General features: G+C 40.0%; 1 non-coding gene across 1 annotated transcript; it reads right to left on the reverse strand.

Annotated features, from left to right (window-relative positions):
* Positions 1 to 18,209: 18,209 nt before the first annotated feature.
* LOC130953709 (small nucleolar RNA R71) lies at positions 18,210 to 18,317 on the reverse strand. The gene has a single exon (XR_009075870.1). It is a non-coding gene; the product is annotated as a small nucleolar RNA R71 (small nucleolar RNA).
* Positions 18,318 to 18,563: the final 246 nt, after the last annotated feature.

Below are 18,563 nucleotides of genomic sequence, written 5' to 3' on the forward strand. Positions count from 1 at the left end.
TATTGAAACCTTGTTAAGGTCTCTCTTGATTCTTCCATGAGAAATTTGGGTGATTTCTCCATGAAGAGTTATAGGTGTTTCCATAGGGTTCTCCTAGGTAATTCACCTCTTCCATTGAAGGGTTCTCAGGATCATAAGCTTCTTCCTCAGATGAAGCCTCCTTAGTACTGCTTGGTGCATTTTGCATTCCAGACAGACTTTGAGAAATCAAATTGACTTGTTGAGTCAATATTTTATTCTGAGCCAAAATGGCGTTCAGAGTGTCAATCTCAAGAACTCCTTTCTTCTGACTAGTCCCATTGTTCACAGGATTCCTTTCAGAAGTGTACATGAATTGGTTATTTGCAACCATTTCAATTAGCTCTTTGAGCTTCTGCAGGCGTCTTCTTCAGATGAAGAGATCCTCCAGCAGAGCTATCCAAAGACATCTTGGATAGTTCAGAGAGACCATCATAGAAGATACCTATGATGCTCCATTCAGAAAGCATGTCTGAGGGACATTTTCTGATCAATTGTTTGTGTCTTTCCCAAGCTTCATAGAGGGATTCTCCATCCTTCTGTCTGAAGGTTTGGACTTCCACTCTAAGCTTACTCCATCTTTGTGGTGGAAAGAACTTTGCCAAGAAGGCATTGACTAGCTTTTCCCAAGAGTCCAGGCTTTCTTTAGGTTGAGAGTCCAACCATATTCTAGCTCTGTCTCTTACAGCAAAAGGGAATAGCATCAGTCTATAGACCTCAGGGTCTACCCCATTAGTCTTGACTGTGTCACAGATTTGCAAGAATTCAGCTAAGAACTGATGAGGATCTTCCATTGGAAGTCCATGGAACTTGCAATTCTGTTGCATTAGAGAAACTAATTGAGGTTTAAGCTCAAAGTTGTTTGCTCCAATGGCAGGGATAGAGATGCTTCTCCCATAGAAATCAGGAGTAGGTGCAGTAAAGTCACCCAGCACCTTCCTTGCATTGTTGGTATTGTTGTTGTTTTCGGCTGCCATGTCTTCTTCCTCTTTGAAGAATTCGGTCAGGTCCTCTAAAGAGAGTTGTGCTTTGGCTTCTCTTAGCTTTCTCTTCAAGGTCCTTTCGGGTTCAGGGTCAGCTTCAACAAGAATGCCTTTGTCTCTGCTCCTGCTCATATGAAAGAGAAGAGAACAAGAAAATGTGGAATCCTCTATGTCACAGTATAGAGATTCCTTGAGGTGTCAGAGGAAAAGAGAAATAGAAAGAAGAAGGAGAAGAAGAATTTGAACTTTAATTAGATAAGGTTCGAATTGTGCATTGAGAAGGAGTGGTACTCCATAAATAGAAGGATGTGGGAAGGAGGGAAGAAGATTTTCGAAAATTCAATTAAAAATATTTTGAAAACATTTTGAAAAACACTTAATTGATTTTCGAAAATAAAAGTAAGAAAGAAATCAAGTGATTTTTGAAAAAGATTTTGAAATTAGAAGTTAAAAAGATTTGATTGAAAACTTATTTTAAAAAATGTGGTTAAGAAGATATGATTGAAAAGTTATGGTTTTAAAAAGATTTGATTGAGAAGATATGATTTGAAAACAATTTTAAAAGATATGTTTTGAAAAACATTTTAAAAGATTTGATTTTGAAAATTAGTGACTTGCCTAACAAGAAAAGATATGATTCAAACATTAAACCTTTCTCAACAGAAAAGGTAACAAATTTGAGATGTTCAATCAAATCATTAATTGTTAGGAAGTATCTTTGAAAAAGGAAAGAAATTGATTTTGAAAACATTTGATTGAAAAGATATGATTTGAAAAAGATTTGATTTTGAAAACTTGAAAAAAATTGATTTTGAAAACAAAATCTTCCCCCTAGCACCATCCTGGCGTTAAACGCCCAGAATGGTATCCATTCTGGCGTTTAACGCCCAAAATGCACCCTTTTTGGGCGTTAAACGCCCAACCAGGTACCCTGGCTGGCGTTTAAACGCCAGTCTGCCTTCTTCACTGGGCATTTTTGAATGCCCAGCTTTTTCTGTATAATTCCTCTGCAGTATGTTCTGAATCTTCAATTCCTTGTATTATTGACTTGAAAAGACACAAATTAAAAATATTTTTGGATTTTTTTTAACAATCAAAATGCAACAAGAATCAAATAACAATGCATGCAAGATACCAAACTTAGCAGTTTGTATACTACTGACACTATATGAGACACATGAACACTCAAGCCAAAAGAATTCAAAGATCAGATTAAGAAATCATCAAGAATTACTTGAAGATCCTTAAGATACATGAATGAATGCATGCAATTGACACCAAACTTAAGATGAGACACTAGACTTAAGCAAGAAACATCAAATATTTTTGGTTTTTTATGGTTTTGTGAATTTTTTTTTTGGGATTTTCGAAAATTAAGTGGAAAAAGATATCAAGATTCTTAATGAGAATTCCAGGAATCAGTGCAATGCTAGTCTAAGACTCCGGTCCAGGAATTAGACATAGCTTCACAGCCAGCCAAGCTTTCAAAGAAAGCTTCGGTCCAAAACACTAGACATGGCCAATGGCCAGCCAAGCCTTAGCAGATCATTGCTCCAATAGCAAGATTGATAGAGATCAACAAGCTATTGTGATGATCAGTTGAAACCTCGGTCCAATAAGATTAGACATGGCTTTTCAGCCAGCCAGATTTCAACAAATCATCATGAAACTCTAGAATTCATCTTCAAGAATTTCGAAAAAATAAATGCCTAATCTAAGCAACAAGATGAACCGTCAGTTGTCCATACACAAGAACAATCCCCGGCAACGGCGCCAAAAACTTGGTGCACGAAATTGTGATCAATACTTTTCAAAACATAAACAATCCCTAGTAATGGCTCCAAAGACTTGGTGCTCACTACCATGGCATAAACACAACTTCGCACAACTAACCAGCAAGTGCACTGGGTCGTCCAAGTAATAAACCTTACGCGAGTAAGGGTCGATCCCACGGAGATTGGTGGTATGAAGCAAGCTATGGTCATCTTGTAAATCTCAGTCAGGCAGACTCAAATGTATAATGGTGATGAACGAAAATACATAAAAGATAAAGATAGAGATACTTATGTATATCATTGGTGAGAGCTTCAGACAAGCGTATGAAGATGCCTTCCCTTCCGTCTCTCTGCTTTCCTACTGCCTTCATCCAATCCTTCTTACTCCTTTCCATGGCAAGCTCGTGTAGGGTTTCACCGTTGTCAATGGCTACCTCCCATCCTCGCAGTGAAAGCTAATGCTAACGTACTCTGTCACAGTACGGCCAATCACCGGTTTGGTTCCCGCTCCTACTGGAATAGAATCCCTCTTTGCGTCTGTCACTAACGCCCAGCAGGTTAAAGTTTGAAGCACGTCACAGTCATTCAATCATTGAATCCTACTCAGAATACCACAGACAAGGTTTAGACCTTCCGGATTCTCTTGAATGCCGCCATCAAGTCCTGCCTATACCACGAAGATTCCGATTAAAGAATCCAAGAGATATTCACTAGGCCTCAGATGCTTGTAGAACAAGAATGGTTGTCAGTCACCTTGATCATAGGTGAGAAAGGTGATGAGTGTCACGGATCATCATATTCATCAAGTTGAAGAACAAGTGATATCTTGGACAAAGAACAAGTGGAATTGAATAGAAGAACAATAGTAATTGCATTAATACTCGAGGTACAGCAGAGCTCCACACCTTAATCTATGGTGTGTAGAAACTCCACCGTTGAAAATACATAAGCATAAGGTCTAGGCATGGCCGAATGGCCAGCCTCCCAATGATCTAAGATAGCATAAAACTCAAAGATAGCTACCAAGATGTCAAATACAATAGTACAAGGTCCTACTTATAGAAAACTAGTAGCCTAAGGTGTACAGAAATGAGTAAATGACATAAAAATCCACTTCCGGGCCCACTTGGTGTGTGTTTGGGCTGAGCAATGAAGGAATTTCGTGTAGAGACGTTTTCTGGAGTTAAACGCCAGCTTTCATGCCAGTTTGGGCGTTTAACTCCAAATTAGGTGCCAGTTCCGGCGTTTAACGCTGGAATTTCTATAGGTGACTTTGAACACCGGTTTGGGCCATCAAATCTTGGGCAAAGTATGAACTATCATATATTGCTGGAAAGCCCAGGATGTCTACTTTCCAACGCCGTTGAGAGCACGCCAATTGGGCTTCTGTAGCTCCAGAAAATCCACTTCGAGTGCAGGGAGGTCAGAATCCAACAGCATCTGCAGTCCTTTTCAGTCTCTGAATCAGATTTTTGCTCAGGTCCCTCAATTTCAGCCAGAAAATACCTGAAATCACAGAAAAACACACAAACTCATAGTAAAGTCCAGAAAAGTGAATTTTAACTAAAAACTAATAAAAATATAGTAAAAACTAAACTAAAACTACCAAAATCATACTAAAAACAATGCCAAAAAGCGTATAAATTATCCGCTCATCAGAGTCGCGTGAAAGTTGGGCTGAAAATGTGCCTTGGGCACCTTCCATCCCACGCGCACGCGTACTGTGCGCGTGTTCACCTTTGCCTCTCCTGGCGTTCCACGCGAGTGCACACAGTGTGCATCCGCGTCGATGTCAAAATCGACGTAAAGCTTGTTTGGCCTGAAAGTCGTGCTGGTCTGAGGCGGGTACTGTACTAGAAGCACAAACTGACCCGTGCGTACGCGCACCTGGCGCATACGCGTCCCTTCCCCTCTGTGCAATGCGTGCGAGCGCACGCAGTGCGCGTCCGCGTTGGTTGCGCCGCATTACTCACTCTTTCACCGCCCAATTTTCATTCTTTCTCCCTCCCTAGTTCTAATTCTATCTTCCCAATCCTAATTTCTTTCTTCCCCCTTTCTTCTTCTTCTCTATCTATCTTCTCTACCTATCTTCTTGGTGCACGAAATTGTGATCTCTACTTTTCACAACTCAAACAATCCCCGGTAATGGCTCCAAAAACTTGGTGCTCAATACCATGGTCTAAACATAATTTCACAACTTCGCACAACTAACCAGCAAGTGCACTGGGTCGTCCAAGTAATAAACCTTACGCGAGTAAGGGTCGATCTCACGGAGATTGTTGGTATGAAGCAAGCTATGGTCACCTTGTAAATCTCAGTCAGGCAGATTCAAATGGTCATGAATGATATATGAATAAAGCATAAAGATAGAGATACTTATGTAATTCATTGGTGAGAACTTCAGATAAGCGAATGGAGATGCTTTGTCCCTTCCGTCTCTCTGCTTTCCTACTGTCTTCATCCAATCCTTCTTACTCCTTTCCATGGCAAGCTGTATGTTGGGCATCACCGTTGTCAGTGGCAACAATCCCGTCCTCTCAGTGAAAATGTTCAACGCACCCTGTCACGGCACGGCTAATCATCTGTCGGTTCTCAATCAGGTTAGAGTAGAATCCATTGATTCTTTTGCGTCTGTCACTAACGCCCAGCCTTCAGGAGTTTGAAGCTCGTCACAATCATTCAATCATTGAATCCTACTCAGAATACCACAAACAAGGTTTAGACCTTCCGGATTCTCTTGAATGCCGCCATCAATTCTAGCTTATACCACGAAGATTCCGATTAAGGAATCCAAGAGATAAACATTCAAGCCTTGTTTGCTTGTAGAACGGGAGTGGTTGTCAGGCACGCGTTCATAAGTGAGAATGATGATGAGCGTCACATAATCATCACATTCATCAAGTTCTTGAGTGCGAATGAATATCTTGGAATAAGACAAGCTGAATTGAATAGAAGAACAATAGTAATTGCATTAATACTCGAGGTACAGCAAAGCTCCACACCTTAATCTATGGTGTGTAGAAACTCCACCGTTGAAAATACATATGAACAATGTCTAGGCATGGCCGAGAGGCCAGCCCCCAAAACATGATCAAAAGACTCCAGATGATCAAGGATCTAAAGATTCAAAGATCTAAAGATGAAAATACAATAGTAAAAGGTCCTATTTGTAGAGAACTAGTAGCCTAGGGTTTACAGAAATGAGTAAATGACATAAAAATCCACTTCCGGGCCCACTTGGTGTGTGCTTGGGCTGAGCATTGAAGCATTTTCGTGTAGAGACTTCTCTTGGAGTTAAACGCCAGCTTTTGTGCCAGTTTGGGCGTTTAACTCTCATTCTTGTGCCAGTTTCGGTGTTTAACGCCGGGCAGTTTTGAGCTGATTTGGAATGCCGATTTGGGCCATTAAATCGCGGGCAAAGTATGGACTATTATACATTGCGGGAAAGCCCAGGATGTCTACTTTCCAACGCCGTTGAGAGCGCGCCAATTGGGCTTCTGTAGCTCCAGAAAATCTATTTCGAGTGCAGGGAGGTCAGAATCCAACAGCATCTGCAGTCCTTTTCAGTCTCTGAATCAGATTTTTGCTCAAGTCCCTCAATTTCAACCAGAAAATACCTGAAATCACAGAAAAACACACAAACTCTTAGTAAAGTCCAGAAAAGTGAATTTTAACTAAAAACTAATAAAAATATAATAAAAACTAACTAAAACATACTAAAAACATACTAAAAACAATGCCAAAAACCGTATGAATTATCCGCTCATCACAACAGCAAACTTAAATTATTGCTTGTCCCCAAGCAACTGAAAATCAAATAAGATAAAGAGAAGAGAATATGCAATGAATTCCAAAAACATCTATGAAGATCAGTATTAATTAGATGAGCGGGGCTTTTAGCTTTTTGCCTCTGAACAGTTTTGGCATCTCACTCTATCCTTTGAAATTCAGAATGATTGGCTTCTATAGGAACTCATAATCCAGATAGTGTTATTGATTCTCCTAGTTAAGTATGATGATTCTTGAACACAGCTACTTTATGAGTCTTGGCCGTGGCCCAAAGCACTTTGTCTTCCAGTATTACCACCGGATACATACATGCCACAAACACATAATTGGGTGAATCTTTTCAGATTGTGACTCAGCTTTGCTAGAGTCCCCAATTAGAGGTGTCCAGGGTTCTTAAGCACACTCTTTTTGCCTTGGATCACAACTTTATTATTTTTTTTTCTTTTTCTTTTTCTCTTTTTTTTTTTCGTTTTGCTTCTCTTTATTTTTTGATCCTCAGTAACTTGTCTCCATTTTTCCTCATCATCTTTCAAGAGCCAATCATTCATGAACCACAAATTCAAAAGACATATGCACTGTTCAAGCATACATTCAGAAAACAAAAGTATTGCCACCACATCAAAATAATTAATCTGTTATAAAATTTAAAATTCATGCAATTCTTCTCTTTTTCAATTAAGAACATTTTTCATTTAAGAAAAGTGATGGATTCATAGGACATTCATAACTTTAAGGCATAGACACTAAGACACTAATGATCACAAGACACAAACATAGATAAACATAAGCATGATTTTCGAAAAACAGGAAAATAAGGAACAAGGAAATTAAAGAACGGGTCCACCTTAGTGATGGCGGCTTGTTCTTCCTCTTGAAGATCTTATGGAGTGCTTTAGCTCCTCAATGTCTCTTCCTTGCCTTTGTTGCTCCTCTCTCATGATTCTTTGATCTTCTCTAATTTCATGGAGGAGGATGGAATGTTCTTGGTGCTCCACCCTTAGTTGTCCCATGTTGGAACTCAATTCTCCTAGGGAGGTGTTGATTTGCTCCCAATAGTTTGGTGGAGGAAAGTGCATTCCTTGAGGTATCTCAGGGATTTCATGATGAGTGGGATCTCTTGTTTGCTCCACCTTTTCTTAGTGATGGGCTTGTCCTCATCAATGGGGATGTCTCCCTCTATGTCAACTCTAACTGAATAACAGAGGTGACAAATGAGATGAGGAAAGGCTAACCTTGCCAAGGTAGAGGACTTGTCCGCCACCTTATAAAGTTCTTGGGCTATAACCTCATGAACTTCTACTTCTTCTCCAATCATGATACTATGGATCATGATGGCCCGGTCTAGAGTAACTTCAGACCGGTTGCTAGTGGAAATGATTGAGCGTTGGATAAACTCCAACCATCCCCTAGCTACGGGCTTGAGGTCATGCCTTCTCAATTGAACCGGCTTCCCTCTTAAATCTCTCTTCCATTGGGCGCCCTCTTCACAAATGTCTGTGAGGACTTGGTCCAACCTTTGATCAAAGTTGACCCTTCTAGTGTAAGGGTGTTCATCTCCTTGCATCATGGACAAGTTGAATGCCAACCTTACATTTTCTGGACTAAAATCTAAGTATTTCCCCCGAACCATTGTAAGCCAATTCTTTGGGTTCGGGTTCACACTTTGATCATGGTTCTTGGTGATCCATGCATTGGCATAGAACTCTTGACCCATTAAGATTCCGACTTGTTGAATGGGGTTGGTAAGAACTTCCCAACCTCTTCTTCGGATCTCATGTCGGATCTCCGGATATTCACTCTTTTTGAGTTTGAAAGGGACCTCGGGGATCACCTTCTTCAAGGCCACAACTTCATAGAAGTGGTCTTGATGCACCCTTGAGATAAATCTCTCCATCTCCCATGACTCGGAGGTGAAAGCTTTTGCCTTCCCTTTCCTCTTTCTGGAGGTTTCTCCGGCCTTGGATGCCATAAATGGTTATGGAAAAAAAAAAGCAATGCTTTTACCACACCAAACTTAAAAGGTTTGCTCGTCCTCGAGCAAAAGAAGAAAGAAGAGAGTAGAAGAAGAAGAAATATAGGAGATGGAGGTGGCTTTGTGGTTCGGCCAAAGGGGGAGAAGTAGTGTTTAGGATGTGTGAAAATGAGGGAGTAAAGATGGGTTTATATAGGTGAAGGGTTTTTGGGGAAGAGGTGTTGAGGTGATTGGTGAATGGGTGAAGAAGAGAGAGAGTGGTGGGGTAGGTGGGGATCCTGTGGGGTCCACAGATCCTGAGGTGTCAAGGAAAAGTCATCCCTGCACCAAGTGGCGAGCAAAATTGCTTTCTGTGCCAATTCTGGCGTTAAACGCCGGGCTGGTGCCCATTTCTGGCGTTTAACACCAACTTCTTGCCCTTTCTTGGCGTTTAACGCCAGTTTGGTGCCCTTTTCTGGCGTTAAACGCCCAGAATGGTGCCAGACTGGGCGTTAAACGCCCATTTGCTAGCTTCACTGGCGTTTAAACGCCAGCAAGTTCTCCTCCAGGGAGTGCTATTTTTCTTTCTGTTTTTCATTCTGTTTTTGCTTTTTTAATTGATTTTGTGACTTCTCATGATTATTAACCTACAAAAAACATAAAATAACAAAGGAAAATAGATAAAATATAACATTGGGTTGCCTCCCAACAAGCGCTTCTTTAATGTCAGTAGCTTGACAGTGGGCTCTCATGGAGCCTCAAAGATACTTAGAGTAATGTTGGAACCTCCCAACACCAAACTTAGAGTTTGAATGTGGGGGTTCAACACCAAACTTAGAATTTGGTTGTGGCCTCCCAACACCAAACTTAGAGTTTGACTGTGGGGGCTCTGTTTGACTCTGTTTTGAGAGAAGCTCTTCATGCTTCTTCTCCATGGTGATAGAGGGATATCCTTGAGCCTTAAACACAAGGGATTCTTCATTCACTTGAATGATCAATTCTCCTCTGTCCACATCAATCACAGCCTTTGCTGTGGCTAGGAAGGGTCTGCCAAGGATGATGGATTCATCCATGCACTTCCCAGTCTCTAGGACTATGAAATCAGCAGGGATGTAATGGTTTTCAACTTTCACCAAAACATCCTCTACAAGTCCATAAGCTTGTTTTCTTGAGTTATCTGCCATCTCTAGTGAGATTCTTGTAGCTTGTACCTCAAAGATCCCTAGCTTCTCCATTACAGAGAGAGGCATGAGGTTTACACTTGACCCTAAGTCACACAGAGCCTTCTTAAAGGTCATGGTGCCTATGGTACAAGGTATTGAAAACTTCCCAGGATCTTGTCTCTACTTTTCACAACTCAAACAATCCCCGGTAATGGCTCCAAAAACTTGGTGCTCAATACCATGGTCTAGACATAATTTCACAACTTCGCACAACTAACCAGCAAGTGCACTGGGTCGTCCAAGTAATAAACCTTACGCGAGTAAGGGTCGATCCCACGGAGATTGTTGGTATGAAGCAAGCTATGGTCACCTTGTAAATCTCAATCAGGCAGATTCAAATGGTCATGAATGATATATGAATAAAGCATAAAGATAGAGATACTTATGTAATTCATTGGTGAGAACATCAGATAAGCGAATGGAGATGCTTTGTCCCTTCCGTCTTTCTGCTTTCCTACTGTCTTCATCCAATCCTTCTTACTCCTTTCCATGGCAAGCTGTATGTTGGGCATCACCGTTGTCAGTGGCTACAATCCCGTCCTCTCAGTGAAAATGTTCAACGCACCCTGTCACAGCACGGCTAATCATCTGTCGGTTCTCAATCAGGTTGGAGTAGAATCCATTGATTCTTTTGCGTCTGTCACTAACGCCCAGCCTTCAAGAGTTTGAAGCTCGTCACAGTCATTCAATCATTGAATCCTACTCAGAATACCACAGACAAGGTTTAGACCTTCCGGATTCTCTTGAGTGCCGCCATCAATTCTAGCTTATACCACGAAGATTCCAATTAAGGAATCCAAGAGATAAACATTCAAGCCTTGTTTGCTTGTAGAACGGGAGTGGTTGTCAGGCACGCGTTCATAAGTGAGAATGATGATGAGCGTCACATAATCATCACATTCATCAAATTCTTGAGTGCGAATGAATATCTTGGAATAAGACAAGCTGAATTGAATAGAAGAACAATAGTAATTGCATTAATACTCGAGGTAAGCAGAGCTCCACACCTTAATCTATAGTGTGTAGAAACTCCACCGTTGAAAATACATAAGAACAATGTCTAGGCATGGCCGAGAGGCCAGCCCCCAAAACATGATCAAAAGACTTCAGATGATCAAGGATCCAAAGATTCAAAGATCTAAAGATGAAAAAGGTCCTATTTGTAGAGAACTAGTAGCCTAGGGTTTACAGAAATGAGTAAATGACATAAAAATCCACTTCTGGGCCCACTTGGTGTGTGCTTGGGCTGAGCATTGAAGCATTTTCGTGTAGAGACTTTTCTTGGAGTTAAACGCCAGCTTTTGTGCCAGTTTGGGCGTTTAACTCCCATTCTTGTGCCAGTTTCGGTGTTTAACGCCGGGCAGTTTTGAGCTGATTTGGGACGCCGGTTTGGGCCATCAAATCTCGGGCAAAGTATGAACTATTATACATTGCTGCAAAGCCCAGGATGTCTACTTTCCAACGCCGTTGAGAGCGCTCCAATTGGGCTTCTGTAGCTCCAGAAAATCCACTTCAAGGGCAGGGAGGTCAAAATCCAACAGCATCTGCAGTCCTTTTCAGTCTCTGAATCAGATTTTTGCTCAAGTCCCTCAATTTCAGCCAGAAAATACCTGAAATCACAGAAAAATACACAAACTCATAGTAAAGTCTAGAAAAGTGAATTTTAACTAAAAACTAATAAAAATATAATAAAAACTAACTAAAACATACTAAAAACATACTAAAAATAATGCCAAAAAGCGTATGAATTATCCGCTCATCACTTCTCTGTCTTCTTCTTCTCACTCTCCTCTCACGTCTTTCTCACTCACATCATCCATTATCTCTCTTTTCAAGGTTCTCTCTTTTTCTTCTCTTTTTCTTCTTCTTCTCTTTATTTCTCTTTGTATTATTTTACTTGGTGTTACAACTCTATTTGGGTACCTACTTTCTTCTAATTGCTTGTGATTATTATTGCGGAGTTGTTTGACAATTAACATTAATTATTTTTGGGATGCTTGCATGTTCAAATTTAATTCTTTCCCTATCATGATTAAACATGCATACTAAGTTTTTATGAAAAAGCCCGTATGGCATTATGCATTCCTAATTATTCTATTCTTCTATTCTAATACCTGTTTTTCACAAATTCCTCATCTTATTTTATTAATTAATTATAATTATCAATACAAACGTGATTGTTAGTTTGTTATGAGTGATAATACATTTTTTGCAATTGATGCTTGATCTATGCTACTCATGCCTTTGTCAGCATGCCAATAAACATCTTGCATTTAATTGCCGTCATCTTTCTTGCTATATTTTCATTGATGTCCTATTTACATGAAGTCGTGACCATGTGTTAACGACATCATTCTTTACCTTGGCAAGATTATCACTTGTATTGGCCTCTTCCTTGCTCCAACCCTTGGACTTACATGTACCTTTCTCCTTTTCTTTCAGGATGGCCACCAAGAAGGGAAATGAGAAAGCAACTACCAAACCACCGGCAAGGAGAGGAACAAAAAGGGCATTGGCAGAAGAAACGCCCTTAACATCAGTCAAACCTTCAACAAAACGGGTCAAGAGGATCATTAAGGTTGAGGAGACTGAGAAAGCCTTCCCAGCAAGGGACATTGTGCGGTTCACTAACTGCTTCTGTGAGCAGATGTTCCCCATCCTGCTGGCAAGAAACTACAACAATGAGCACCTTCTTATCCTCCCTTCTAACATTGTGGATTTGGTGGAGATCCGCATTGACAAAAGGCATTGGGGATTCTTACGGAGGCAGCCAAGGTAGGTCAATGATGAGCGGATAATTTATACGCTTTTTGGCATTATTTTTACATAGTTTTCAGTATGATTTAGTTAGTTTTTAGTATATTTTTGTTAGTTTTTAGGTAAAATTTACATTTCTGGACTTTACTATGAGTTTGTGTGTTTTTCTGTGAATTCAGGTATTTTCTGGCTGAAATTGAGGGACCTGAGCAAAAATCTGATTCAGAGGCTGACAAAGGACTACTGATGCTGTTGGATTCTGACCTCCCTGAACTCGAAATAAAATATTTGGAGCTACAAGAGTCCAAATGGCACGCTCTCAATTACGTTGGAAAGTATACATCTAGGACTTTCCAACAATATATAATAGTCCATACTTTGCCCGAGTTTAGATGACGCAAACTGGCATTTAACACCAGCTTTCTGCCCTATTCTGGCGTTAAACGCTAGAAACAAGTTGCAAAGCAGAGTTAAACGCTAGAAACAAATTACAAACTGGCGTTTAACTCCAAGGAAGATCTCTACACGTGAAAGCTTCAATGCTCAGCGCAAGCACACACCAAGTGGGCCTGGAAGTGGATTTCTGCATCATTTACTTGTTTTTGTAACCTTAGTAACTAGTTTAGTATAAATAGAACTTTTTACTATTGTATTAGGGATCTTTGATCAGTTTTATGCTATCTTAGACTTTTATGGGGTTGGCCTCATGGCCATGCCTACACCATCATCACTTATGTATTTTCAACGATAGAGTTTCTACACACCATAGATTAAGGTGTGGAGCTCTGCTGTTCCTCGAGTATTAATGCAAAGTACTACTGTTTTCTATTCATTCATGCTTATTCTTATTCTAAGATATCCATTCGCACACAAGAACATGATGAATGTGATGATTATGTGACACTCATCACCATTCTCACTTATGAACGCGTGATTGACAACAACTTCCATTCTGCATGAAGACAAGCTTGAATGTATATCTCTTGGGTTTCTAATCAACAATTCACATCGACTCCCCTCTGACATTGGGGCATCTGCGTCTGAGTTTAGAACCTTTGTGGTATAGGCTAGAATCCATTGGCAGCATTCCTGAGATCTAGAAAGTCTAAACCTTGTCTGTGGTATTCTGAGTAGGATCTGGGAAGGGATGACTGTGACGAGCTTCAAACTCGCGACTGTAGGGCGTGGTGACAGACGCAAAAGGATAGTAAATCCTATTCCTACACGATCGAGAACCAACAGCTGATTAGCCATACGATATCTGTGCATGGTATTTTTCATCTGAGACGAGCAATCCGACAGTTGATTAGCCGTATAGAAACCGTAGAGGACCATTTTCACTGAGAGGACAGGAAGTAGCCATTAACAACGGTGACACCCAACATATAGCTTGCCATAGAAAGGAGTATAAAGGATTGGATGAAGACAGTAAGAAAGCAGAGATTCAAAAGGGATAAAGCATCTCTATACACTTATCTGAAATTCTCACCAATGATTTACATAAGTATCTCTATCTTTATTTTATGTTTTATTTATCTTTTAAATTATTAAAACTCCATAACCATTTGAATCTGCCTGACTGAGATTTAAAAGATGACCATAGCTTGCTTCAAGCCGACAATCTCTGTGGGATCAATGATGCGGTATTTTACAACCCACAAACTAACCGGCAAGTGCACCGGGTCGTACCAAGTAATACCTGATGAGCGGATGATTTGTATACTTTTTGGCATTGTTTTTAGTATGTTTTTGATATGATCTAGTTAGTTTTTAGTATATTTCTATTAGTTTTTAGTTAAAATTCACTTTTCTGGACTTTACTATGAGTTTGTGTGTTTTTCTATGATTTCAGGTATTTTCTGGCTGAAATTGAGGGACCTGAGCAAAAATCTGATCCAGAGACCAAAAAGGACTGCAGATGCTGTTGGATTCTGACCTCCCTGCACTCGAAGCGGATTTTCTGGAGCTACAGAAGCCCAATTGGCGCGCTCTCAACGGCGTTGGAAAGTAGACATCCTGGGCTTTCCAGCAATATATGATAGTCCATACTTTGCCCAAGATTTGATGGCCCAAACCGGCGTTCAAAGTCACCTCAAGAAATCCCAGCGTTAAACGCTGGAACTGGCACCCAAATGGGAGTTAAACGCCCAAACTGGCACCAAGGCTGGCGTTTAACTCCAAGAAGAGTCTCTACACGAAATTTGCTTCATTGCTCAGCCCAAGCACACACCAAGTGGGCCCGGAAGAGGATTTTATGTCATTTACTCATTTCTGTACACCTTAGGCTACTAGTTTCTTATAAGTAGGACCTTTTACTATTGTATAGAAATCTTTGGATTGTTTTTGATCCTTTGATCATCTTTGGACATCTAGTTCTTAGATCAATTGGGGGCTGGCCATTCGGCCATGCCTAGACCTTGTTCTTATGTATTTTCAACGGTGGAGTTTCTACACACCATAGATTAAGGTGTGGAGCTCTGCTGTACCTCGAGTATTAATGCAATTACTATTGTTCTTCCATTCAATTCCGCTTGTTCTTTTACCAAGATATCACTTGTTCTTCAACATGATGAAGGTGATGATTGACGCCCATCACCATTCTCACCTATGAACAAGGTGACTGACAACCACTCTTGTTCTACAAGCATTCGAGGCTTGGTGAATATCTCTTGGATTTCTGATTGCATGATGCATGGTTGATCGCCTGACAACCGAGTGCTCGCCTGACAAACGAGCCAGCCATTCCGTGAGATCAGAGTCTTCGTGGTATAGGCAAGAACTGATGGCAGCATTCAAGAGAATCCGGAAGGTCTAACCTTGTCTGTGGTATTCTGAGTAGGATTCAATGACTGAATGACTGTGACGTGCTTCAAACTCCTAGCAGGCTAGGGCGTTAGTGACAGACGCAAAAGTATCAATGGATATTATTCCGGCCTGAACGAGAACCGACAGCTGAATTCCGCTATACCGTGACAGGACATATGCAATCGCTTTCACTGAGAGGATGGGAGGTAGCTGCTGACAACAGTGAGACCCTACACAAGCTTGCCATGGAAAGGAGTAAGAAAGGATTGGATGAAGACAGTAGGAAAGCAGAGAGACGGAAGGGAAGGCATCTTCATACACTTGTCTGAAGCTCTTACACCAATGATATACATAAGTATCACTATCTTTATCTTCTATGTTATTTTCGTTCATCATCATATATATTTGAGTTTGCCTGACTAAGATTTACAAGATGACCATAGCTTGCTTCAATGCTAACAATCTCCGTGGGATCGACCCTTACTCACGTAAGGTTTATTACTTGGACGACCCAGTGCACTTGCTGGTTAGTTGTGCGAAGTTGTGTAATGCCATGGAATTGAACCACCAAGTTCTTGGAGTTCATGACCAGGGATTATTTGAGTTGTGAAAAAGTATTGTTCACAATTTCGCGCACCAAGTTTTTGGCGCCGTTGCCGGGGATTGTTCAAGTTTTGAGCAAGCTTTTGGTAACATCAGTGCCAAGATCCGGCAACAACATCAAGTTTTGGTGTTATTGCCCGGGATTGTTTAGGCTGGACAACTGACGGTTCATCTTGTTGCTTAGATTAGGTATTATTTTTTTTCGAAATTCTTGAAGATGAATTCTAGAGTTTCATGATGATTTGTTGAAATCTGGCTGGCTGAGAAGCCATGTCTAATCTGATTGGACCGAGGTTTCAACTTATCACCACAAGAGCTTGTTGATTCTCATCAATTTTGCTCTTGGAGCAGTGATCTGCTAAGATTTGGCTGACCTTTGGTCATGTCTAGTGTTTTGGACCGAAGCTTTTTTGAAAGCTTGGCTGGCTGTGAAGCCATGTCTAATTCCTGGACCGGAGTCTCAGACTAGCACTGCACTGATTCCTGGAATTCTCATTAAGAATTTTGATACCTTTTCCATTTAATTTTCGAAAAACACAAAAAAATTACAAAATCATAAAAAGACCAAAAATATTTGATGTTTCTGCTTAAGTTTAGTGTCTCATCCTAAGTTTGGTGTCAAATGCACGTTTTGTTATAATTTTCGAATCCATGCATATATTCTTTGTTTTGATCTTTGAATTCTATTGACTTGAAGTATTTTGTGTGTCTCATATGCATTTTCATATTGTTAGTGTCAGTAGTACACAAACTGCTAAGTTTGGTGTCTTGCATGCATTGTTATTTGATTCTTGTCACATTTTGATTATTAAAAAAAATCCAAAAATATTTTTAATTTGTGTCTTTTCAAGTCAATGATACAAAGAATTGAAGATTCAGAACATACTGCAGAGGAATTATACAGAAAAAGCTGAGCATTCAAAAATGCCCAGTGAAGAAGGCAGACTGGCGTTTAAACGCCAGCCAGGGCACCTGGTTGGGCGTTTAACGCCCAAAGAGGTAGCATTTTGGGCGTTAAACGCCAAAATGTATACCATTCTGGGCGTTTAACGCCAGGATGGTGCTAGGGGGAAGATTTTGTTTTCAAATCAATTTTTTAGTTTTTCAAAATCAAATCTTTTTCAAATCAAATCTTTCAATCAAATGTTTTCAAAATCAATTTCTTTCCTTTTTAAAAGATACTTACTAACAATTAATGATTTGATTGAACATCTCAAAATTGTTGCCTTTTCTGTTGAGAAAGGTTTTATGTTTGAATCATATCTTTTCTTGTTAGGCAAGTTATTAATTTTTAAAATCAAATCTTTTTCAAATTGTTTTCAAATTACATCTTTTAAAATTGTTTTCAAATCATATCTTCTCAATCACATCTCTTTGACCATAACTTTTCAATCATATCTTCTCAACCACATCTTTTTCAAAATAGTTTTCAATCAAATCTTTTTTGATGTCTAATTTCAAAATTTTTTTTTTCGAAAATCACTTGATGTCTTTCCCACTTTTGTTTTCGAAAATCAATTAGTGTTCTTCAAAAATGTTTTCAAAATTTTATAATTAATTTTCGAAAATTACCCCCCCTTTCTTCTTCACATCCTTCAATTTATGGAGTATCACTCCTTTTTAATGCACAATTCGAACTATATCTGATCAAGTTTGAATTCTCCTTCTTCTTTCTTCTATTTTTCTTTTCCTCTGACACCTAAAGGAATCTCTATACTGTGACATAGAGGATTCCACACTTTCTTGTTCTCTCTTCTCTTTCATATGAGCAGGAGCAGAGACAAAGGCATTCTTGTTGAGGCTGATCCTGAACCTGAAAGGACCTTGAAGAGAAAGCTAAGAGAAGCCAAAACACAACTCTCTTTAGAGCACCTGACCGAATTCTTCAAGGAAGAAGAACAAATGGCAGCCGAAAACAACAACAATGCCAACAATGCAAGGAAGGTGCTTGGTGACTTTACTGCACCTACTCCTGATTTCTATGGGAGAAGCATCTCTATCCCTGCCATTGGAGCAAACAACTTTGAGCTTAAGCCTCAATTAGTTTCTCTAATGCAACAGAATTGCAAGTTTCATGGACTTCCAATGGAAGATCCTCATCAGTTTTTAGCTGAGTTCTTGCAAATCTGTGACACAGTCAAGACTAATGGGGTTAACCCTGAGGTCTATAGATTGATGCTATTCCCTTTTGCTGTAAGAGACAGAGCTAGAATATGGTTGGATTCTCAACCTAAAGAAAGCCTGGACTTGGGAAAAGCTAGTCAATGCCTTCTTGGCAAAGTTCTTTCCACCACAAAGATGGAGTAAGCTTAGAGTGGAAGTCCAAACCTTCAGACAGAAGGATGGAGAATCCCTCTATGAAGCTTGGGAAAGATACAAACAATTAATCAGAAAATGTCCTTCTGACATGCTTTCTGAATGGAGCATCATAGGTATTTTCTATGATGGTCTCTCTGAACTATCCAAGATGTCTTTGGATAGCTCTGCTGGAGGATCTCTTCATCTGAAGAAGACGCCTACTGAAGCTCAAGAACTGATTGAAATGGTTGCAAATAACCAATTCATGTACACTTCTGAAAGGAATCCTGTGAACAATGGGACTAGTCAGAAGAAAGGAGTTCTTGAAATTGACACTCTGAATGCCATTTTGGCTCAGAAT

This window comes from Arachis stenosperma, chromosome 9, assembly GCF_014773155.1.
Source record: "Arachis stenosperma cultivar V10309 chromosome 9, arast.V10309.gnm1.PFL2, whole genome shotgun sequence".
Lineage (NCBI taxonomy): Eukaryota > Viridiplantae > Streptophyta > Magnoliopsida > Fabales > Fabaceae > Arachis > Arachis stenosperma.